Source organism: Nanorana parkeri, unplaced genomic scaffold, assembly GCF_000935625.1.
Source record: "Nanorana parkeri isolate BGI_ZX_2015 unplaced genomic scaffold, ASM93562v1 scaffold364, whole genome shotgun sequence".
NCBI classification, from domain to species: domain Eukaryota; kingdom Metazoa; phylum Chordata; class Amphibia; order Anura; family Dicroglossidae; genus Nanorana; species Nanorana parkeri.
Genome location: NW_017306632.1, coordinates 1,087,984 through 1,097,132, shown reverse-complemented (window position 1 = coordinate 1,097,132; position 9,149 = coordinate 1,087,984). Strand labels below are relative to the sequence as shown.

The 9,149-nt window shown below is 43.2% G+C and overlaps 1 protein-coding gene across 1 annotated transcript in view; it reads right to left on the bottom strand.

Annotated features, from left to right (window-relative positions):
- The window catches only part of FAM83B (family with sequence similarity 83 member B), an 86,610-nt gene extending 84,689 nt beyond the window's left edge, over positions 1-1,921 (bottom strand). The window contains exon 1 of the mRNA XM_018558872.1: positions 1,759-1,921. The gene's annotated coding sequence lies outside the window, so the exon portion shown is untranslated. The remainder of the gene's footprint in view (positions 1-1,758) is intronic.
- Between the last annotated feature and the right edge of the window lie 7,228 nt (positions 1,922-9,149).

Sequence of the window (9,149 nt, the reverse complement as noted above, 5' to 3'; positions counted from 1 at the left end):
TGTGTGTGTGTGTGTGTGTGTGTGTGTGTGTGTGTGTGTGTGTATATGTATGTGATTTTTTTTTATTTATTTGTTTGCCTTGACATGTGCTTGAGCATCCAACCAACCAACCTCTAATGTTTAATTCATGGATAAAAACCATGTCTGAAGAAGAAAACGAAGAAAAATGAATGACCGATCTGAAGTGAAGTGAGCCGAACACTGTTCGGCTATTCACTTCAGGCTGATACGGCTAATTTTCAAAGGCTTGCATCCCAAAAGTAATTAGGTTAGCCACATAAAATATCACCCACATTTTTACATTCCTATTACAAGTCTACTGACCTTGCTTTACTCTGACAGAACAGGTAGATTAATTATATATATTAAAGTGACCTAGAAACTGTTTAGTACCAGAATGTTCAGTAGCTTAAAAAGTAGCAAAACTACACTAAATAAAAGTTGCTTTTACATAAAGAACAGAGGACAATATGTTCTTTCAAGGGCATATCAAGACTGTATCCAAATCAAAATAATTTACCTCTTTGGATGACAAATGTGTACTTATGTAAATATATCTCTATTAAAAATGCATGTCTGGTTTTCTTTGTGTCACTATAGGCTTATAGAGCTTTGTTCACAGTGCAGTTCCCAACACTTAGCTCTTAAGAGTCTGCTTCACAAAATGACAGATTGCATCTCCCCATGCTGTCTGGCTGACTCTTACTCAGTTGCTACTTGACGTTTTATTGTGATAACACTGGAATTTTATACAAAGTGTAGGAATAAAATGCATTTTTACTGCAGGCTTCTTTGAAGCTTGACTAAAGTCTGTAAAACCAAGTTAAGAATCTTGTGAAAATACAAAGAGCAAACACAAAGGTGATCAAAGTACGGATAACTGTGTCCACAAGAGCCTGCATATACATAACAACCGGAGGAAGTATTGCAGCAGAGACTGAGCTAATACACTCTATACAAACACATAAAAAACGGCACTCAACTTCTCTATAGTCATATTTAGCTGTGAGATTTGAACACTATAAATGGAATCCTATCGTCACATCTATGGTGTGCATAAATTAATAATGAAAATAACTGGTTTGAATGCATGGTATTGTTCCTTTTTGTTTGATAAAGGTATAAGATAAAAAGAGCACAGTTGCATACATTGTACAGTTATTTCTAAAGACATGCCGCTGTTGAGCCCCTGTAGCTATTACCATCTCACATAGGACTGTAATGGAGAAGCACAGAATGCTGCATTCCACATTATGTTTACTCAACTGGAATATGAGGTCATTCAAATTTAAACTTCAGCATTTCCATTTATTTAAACTGTCTAGAGAACATTAAACTGTTCTGTAATCTGTAACTGCATTTAACATATAGAAAGATTTTTGGTGCAGTTGTTCAGTTCTAAAAAAAAGAAACCAAGGACAGCAGACCTTAAGTTTCTATGACTTTTCCAGAAAATCAGAGCTAACTGTCCACTACAGTAATAACTTTCTGTTCATATTATTATGCTCAGCGCAGCAAAGCCTGGATCTTCAGTGACAACAAGAACATGTGGCTATAATTCTCGCATTTCCAAGAGAGTGTGCCAAAAATGTCAGTTATCTTATTTATATAAAAACATACTAGTTTCACCTTTTAATTATTGGTTCTAGACATTTCAACACAAAGAAACGTAATCTATAATCATTCCAGTGCTCTAAATAAATATATAAATACATTTAAATTAAATGCTATGAAAGTTCCACAGCTCGGGCTACTTACCATGAAAAGCATACAGTGAAAAGATTGGCAGGCAGAAGCTTGTGTGATTCAAAGCAATCCAAACTGTGTCACGGCAGCAGTGGAGATATGAGAGAAATGTGTTTGGGTTTGGCTACTCCTTGTGAATAGAGCCTTTGGCAGACAGGTGTGTTAACCTGTTGAAACATGGAAATGACTTGTCATATGACACCGCCTTTGAATGTAGAAACAGTGCAGAACCTGTTTAAGCTGAAGGCCCAACCCTTCTGAAGAAAGCATAATAAAAGGCCAGACAGTGCTTGAGATTTTACACAGCAAGCTAATGTGGGAGGAAGCTACTGATAATGATGACAGCTCCAGTCTGTACTTTTATCAGCAAAGTATATAAATACCATGTTAGTGAGAGTGAAAGAAATTGTACTTTTTGTCTTACAACTTATATGTGCTAGAATATCTATTTATGTCAAAACACAGAAAACCAACATTTCATATTCCAATTGCAGAAGTTGCAACTAAAATGGCATATTTAATGTATTCATTGTTTTTTTTAATTGGGATTTTGTTTGGGTCAAACTGAATTAATTTGCAGATCATGGACCCAATGAACTAACAAGCAATTTTACCACCATAGAAACCAACTAACCATAATGCACTTCCTGGACTTTGAACTTAGCTTAGCTGGCTTAAAGGGCCAATAATGGGGGCTAGTTAGTTAGTTTCTGCTATATAGTGCTATATTGTGCTACATATTCTTGTGTACAGACCCTTGTGGTAACAGTTCTGAGACCCAACAGTACTCCTCACAACTACCTTTGTGTGCCAGAAACAACTCAAGTGCTGTTTCTTTTTTTTTTCATTTTCCATCATTTCATGTTTATATATCTTTTCTTTTTAAACTCTTTAGTTTTAATCCCCACCCCCAAACACACAAAAATAGGCAAAAATAGGGTTGGGGTTAAGTGTTTCAGGGTTTATTTTTTCGGGAGGTATATTTCTTTTTGTTTCTTTGTTTTTTTTGAGGTCCAAAGCATACACTTTTTGCTTGCACAGACAAAAATGTCCTTTTTGTGCTGTAGAGTATTGTGCATCAAAGCACCTCTGTGCTTTAATTCCCCTGTTGCAAAAGCTCCAATTAAAGTTAGGCAATCATCTTTATTCAAAATGTCAGTCCGACCTAGCGGGAGAGGCAGGGTTACTGCACAGGGAGTTAGTAGGGGGGTGAACAGGTCCAGCTGGCCAAAGCAGTGGTCGGGCTGCACCATCTAGAGGCAGGGCTTTTCTGCTTTTTCTATCTGAAAGTGGCTGTGTCATACAGCCAAAGCACGCAGGGGAGGTAGTTGAGTGGCTGACCCTTTGTTGTTGAGTCTTTGTTCTTCTTCCTCTTACCAGGTGCAGAGCAGCCAGTTTGCCAGTAATATGAGGAGTGAGGAGTCAGTGGAATTATTTTATCACAAAATTGGTCATTTGATGCAGGAGTATGACATTGGACAAGAAGTCCTCATTTCAGATGTTAAGGATGAGGAAAATAATGCCAGGATATTAGAGGCAGGGAACATCAAGCATGGAGAGGCAGAATAGCAGTAAGGGAGGATTTTGCCCAAGTGCAGTAAAACACCTGCACTCCTCCATTTCCAAGTTCCTCATTTTATACCACTCTGTCCCCTCCACAACATTCTCCTGCTGCATCCTCCACAATGTCTTCAGCCTCTAGTGATAGGAAAAGCTAATCTCACAAGGGGCTTAGGTTATGCCACATCAATCAGCAAAAAGGATCACAGGGGCCATGCAGCGTAGGGCTAAGCTTAGGTTTGTACCTTGTCAGAAGTCTCCTAACTCCACCCTACCATCTCCAGTGCTATCCTTCATAACAAAGGTGTCTTTTCCACAGCTGATGAAATAAAAACAATTCAAAATCCCCCCATGCCCTTCATCTTATTGCCTGCATGGCAAAACTGCTGACATGGCAGCTGCTCCCATTCAAGTTCATTGAGTCATCCCCTTTCCATGAGATTATGACCTGCAAAACACCACATTGGCAGATATCCAGCCACCATTATTTTGCCCAGAAAGCCATCCCTGACCTCCACCAGTATGTGGAATATAATGTGTTGATGTTGCTGGATCACGAGGTCAGCCACAGGGTACATAATACCATGTAAATGTGCTCCAGTAACCATTGTCAGGGACTCTATATATCCTTCACAGCACACTGGGTAATTTTGTTGATAGCTAGAAAGAATGCAAGATGGGGCACACTGCCGGAGTAGGTGGCACTGCCCTGTGTCTTGTATGTGTCAATGCAGTCCCCATTCACTAGGTACTTGTGACATTGCAGTCACCTGTACCCATACCCTACTCATCCTCTGACTCCTCTAAACCACCAGTCCCCAAAGCACTTCAGAGACTATCTAACATCCCAACCTAAACTCATCCATACTGTTTTGCAGCTGGCATGCCTGAAGGACAGGAGCCAGACTGGGCCAGAGCTTCTGGTTTCTCTTGTTGCCCAGATGTAGAGGAGGCTGACCCCATGTCATCTTCAGCCAGCAGGGTCGTGTGTGACAACTGCAAAAATCTGCTTGCCACCCTTGCCTGGAACATGTACTCAAGCCAGTGGTGCAGGGGGTCCTTGTTATTTGCTAACACAAGTTTCCTGATAACCACCTATGTCACCCCCATGTGCTGGAACTCAACACTGGCAATGCCTCAGAGGCAGCACCTGCAGCATCATTCCATCAACAAGTATCTGTGCTATTAGAGTATGTGGACAGGCTATGTGGAGCTGGGTTTCTGTTTACCGTGACAGTGACTCATTCAGTGCACAAGCAGCATCTTGGCACCTTTTGAAGAGGCAACCAGAATGGTAAGACATGATGAGCACTGGCGGTACTACCAGGGTCGCAGCAGTCACAATTGTGACCGGGCCCTGGCGTTCTGCCTGCTGGGGGGGGGCCCAGCGAGGAAGAAGAGGACCCCCCGAGATCGTGGCGCTCCTTCCCTACCGCTCTGCCACCCGCAGCATGTACGGGCGGCTGTGTGGCAGGGCTGGAGAGGCTGTCAGAGTCCCGTAGAATGTGCTGCAGGCACCGCCAGGCAGCACATTCTGCTGTGTGAGGACCATCTCTACTTAGCCCCGCCCCCTGGCCTCCGAGACACGGAGGAGGGCCCTGCAGGAGAGGGAAGGTAAGTCTGGAGTGGTAAGTCTGGAGAGTGAAGGGCATGCTGGTAGTATTTTGCATAGCTGACTTTTATTATAATGTATTGCTGGGACTTGTAGTCCTGCATAGCTGGCGGTAGTCTGCATTGCTGTATGATGATTATACAACAATGCAGAATAGCACCAACTATGTAGGACTACAAGTCCCTGCAATGCATTATATTTTTAAGTAGGGATACACCACTGCCAATATGGGAATTTGCACGAGTACTCATACGTGAAAAAGCCCGGATACTAAATGCAGATTACAGTGTTCTGTCAAGAACACCGACATAGTCGAATTTGCCGACCACAGCATCTGCTCTTGCACACAGACCAGTGTTATTGAGGAAACAGGGATTTATTCACAAACTATTTTGTTTAAATTGTTAATTGTGACAGTTAATAATATTTAATCTGTCATTTACTGCCATGGACAGCATATTATTAACGGTCACAATTAACCATTACAAACGAATACTTTGTAAATAAATGCCGGTTTCCTCGTTAATCCCATCTGTACGTAAGCGCAGATACTGGGTTAGCGTTCTCGACAGAACACCAGCACTAAGATTTTAAACATGCAGCTGCCTGAGGTCCTGCACTTGCTGGGGACCTCGGCAACCTTCCTGTTAACCATGTGGTGCCATGGCGGTGGGGGGTCCTTCATGGTTACTTGCACCGGAGTGTCCGACTCCAGTGCTTGCAGTCGAACACCATGCAGAGGAACACACAGCAGGGAGAATAATCCCTCTGCATGGTGTCCAACTGCAAGCACTGGAGGCACAGAAGTAGAAAGAAGAGGAGGGCCAGCAGGATCCTTTGCCTACTGTCTCCATCCCTGCCAGGAGGCAGAGAAGGAATACAATACAAGGAGGAGGGTTGGGTTGTGGACAGTGAAGAGGAGGAGGAAATGGGGCATTGAAAAAGAGGAGGAAGTGGGAAGCTTTACCCCTTCAAAACCCTGAGGGCTGTACAAGGATGGGGTGAGGCCATCGAGGACTCAGGGAACCTCTGCTGAAGGCAATTTGTGAAGAATGCAGTCTTTTATGCTCAACTGCCTGGATAGGGATCCCAGGCTTCGGGGCATGACAAAGAGGTACCACTGTTGGGCGGCCACTCTATTGGATTACAGAAACAAGTTAAAAATAATCAAAACAAGTTTGGATTCTCAAAAGCCGGGAGGAACATGGGGTTGACGGTAATACCCAATATCAAATGGGGTTGATGGTGATATAGGGGGAGGTGTGGAAATATGAGACCCCCTGTGTATTTAACTGCGTGCCATTGCTTCAGCGCATGTTGTAAGATAGGGTTGCCGAGAGGAGGATGGGAAGAGCGGGGAAGCCACAACAGATTGTGAATAGGAACCGGTGAACATTCCACAATATCCATCACAGCTTATTGAGGTAAATCAGAAGTGGAATGGAGTAAGGACAGAGATGCAATTTGAGCAGCCAAATAGTATTTTCCCAGGTGTTAAACCCCCAGTCCACCTAACCCTCTGTGGCAATATATCACGTGGGCAGCTAATCTAGGCATTTGGGACTGCCAAAGGAAATTAAGAATTTTCCTCTGTTCCTCTATCCACATGATGTGACTTGGTACAAGAACAGGCAGTACTCTAAAAAAGTAGAGTAGTTTGGGTAAATAGGACATTTTGATTGCATGTATTCTGCTGAACCAAGATAAGGGTAGAGATCTCCATGAGGTTAGGTGAGCCGAAAGTTCCTGAAAAAGTGAAGAGTAATTTTCCACAAAGAGGGAGATATATGATGAGGTGATGCAGGCCTCCAGGTAAGGCAATGCAGAAGGCCAGGAAAAGCTGTAATTAGAGCGTATCAAGTCAAGGTGAGATGATAGAAGGGAGATATTGAGGGCTTTAGATTTGCTTTCAAAAACTTGAAGACAGGAAAAGCATTAAAACTTTGAGGGGATCCGAAACAGGTTAGGAAGTGATATATGTGGAGACGAGACAGCTACAAGGATGTTATCCGCATACAACGAGAGCTTGTGATTAACTCCAGCCAGTTTCACTCCTTGTATCGAGGGATGTGCCTGAATGGCGGCTGTGAGCGGTTCCAAGGCCAGTATAAAGAGGATAGGAGACAGGGGACATCCCTGTCTCCTACCCCGTAGGATAGGGAACAGATCTAAACTAAAGCCTGCATAATGGATAGAGGCTAATGGTTGTTACTATAGCGAAGAGAATCAGGCCAGAAAGTCCTCCCCAAAGCCCCACCTACGCAGTGCAAAAAACATGTATTCCCAAGAGAGTGAGTTAAATGCCTTACAAACATCTAAAGAAAGCAACATCAATCCCAGGGAGCATGAACGAGCCAGATGAATATGCATCAAAACGTGACAGGCATTATCTCCTACTTGCCTGCGAGGTACGAAACCAACCTGGTCCACATGAACTAGGCGAGCCAGGAAAGAATTGATATGGCTGGCCAATATTCTTGCCAATAGTTTTACATTGTTGTTGAGCAATGAGATGGGCCGGTGATTCGCCCATGAATGGGGATCGGTAACAGGCTTGGGTAGCATAACAATATGTGCCTTGAGGGTTTCAGGGGGAAAGGGGTTACCCTGCTTGAGAAAGTTAAACATTGAAGTCAGATGAGAGGTAACAACATCCGAGACTTTCTTGTAGAATAGTAAGAAGTACCCCTCAGGCCAGGATCATTTATGAAGCTTAAGGGATTTGATCGCCTGCCAAACCTCCGTTTCAGAGATATCCTCATTAATCAAAGCAAAGATTTATCCAGCGTAATAGGTGGAAGATCTGAGCTTGAATCTAGTTTTCTCAAGGCGAGAATGGGACCGCGGTGATGGTGCAGCCTTATGTAACTGGGAAAGGCATTCCAGTTCCGCTTCCAATTGTAATCTGTGCTTATCCCACGACTTGCAATGCTGCAAGGCTATAAGGATAAGTTGGACCTGTCATACTGCTTTATAGGCCTCCCAAACAATGGCCGGTGACATCACAGAGCCGCATTGATATGGAAGTAATCTTCAGAAATAGACAAAAGTTTGGTCACGACCTCAGAGTGTGAGAGCAAAGAGTCATTAAGCGACAAAAAGAGAGTGGATGGGGAGGAAAGACGCAAGCGGCAAGACAGGACTACAGGGTCATGATCTAACCATGGGACAGAGGGGATGGAGGCTGAAAGGAGTTCTGGCAGATAGGAATGGCGCACCCAGATATGATCGATGCGTGTATATACACTGTGTGTGGAAAAATAGAAGTTGAAATCTTTAACCAATGGGTGGAGCTCATACCAGGTGTCCACAAGTCTCCTGTCCCTGCACAGAGCACGATAATGTTAATGAGCAGGGGAGATTGGGTGTCTAAAGATCTGGATCTGTCTAGCTTAGGATTTGTTACCAAGTTGGAGTTTCCACAAAGAAAAACAGTCCCGGAGCCATGAGTAGCTAACAATTCAAGAAAATTAGACAAAAGGGAAGCTGAGAGGAATTCGGAGCATAGTAACTCAGAATAGTAAGCTCTGAACCGTGTATGTTGCCCTTCAATAGAAGGTATATGCCTTGAGGATCCATAGATTTAGTGCAATGGAAGTTCGTCCTTTTATGGAAGATGATCAGTACCCATGATGCTTAGTAGAAGCTGAAGCCAAATGTACTAGTGGGTAGGAGGGGTGGAAGTACTTAGGAGCAGATTTTGAAGAAAAATGAGTTTCTTGAAAGCAAGCTATGTCAATGCCACAAGAGCGCAAAAAATTAAAGGTCTTAGGTCTCTAGGGGGAATTTTGCCCCTAGGTGTTAAGCGACAAAATCTTCAAAGCCATCAAAAATCTTCATGGTGATAGAAAAAGCATGATGGACAAAGGTGTAACACCTGGGGTAGTTTCGGCGTTTGTGGATCACAACTGCGGAGGCTACTCAGACGGAACCCTGGTTTCACTCCCAATCTTAACGGGGAGTTAGGGTTCAAGCATCACAGCCAAAAGAAACAAAAAAGGAAGAAGGGATATTACAGCATATTCCCTTTCTTGGTATAATACCCTCAATTTGTAATGGTTAGGAATGATAACTGAAATTCAGGAGTGTAACAGCCTTATTTAGAGTCAATGATGTGATCTCCCAACAGTCCACTAGATGGAGCACAAGAGTTACTCCACGGCACTTAGTTATACAGTCACTAAGGTTTAAGCTGCAGGGCAATGAGCACAAGTACTTGCTGTTTGAGTGG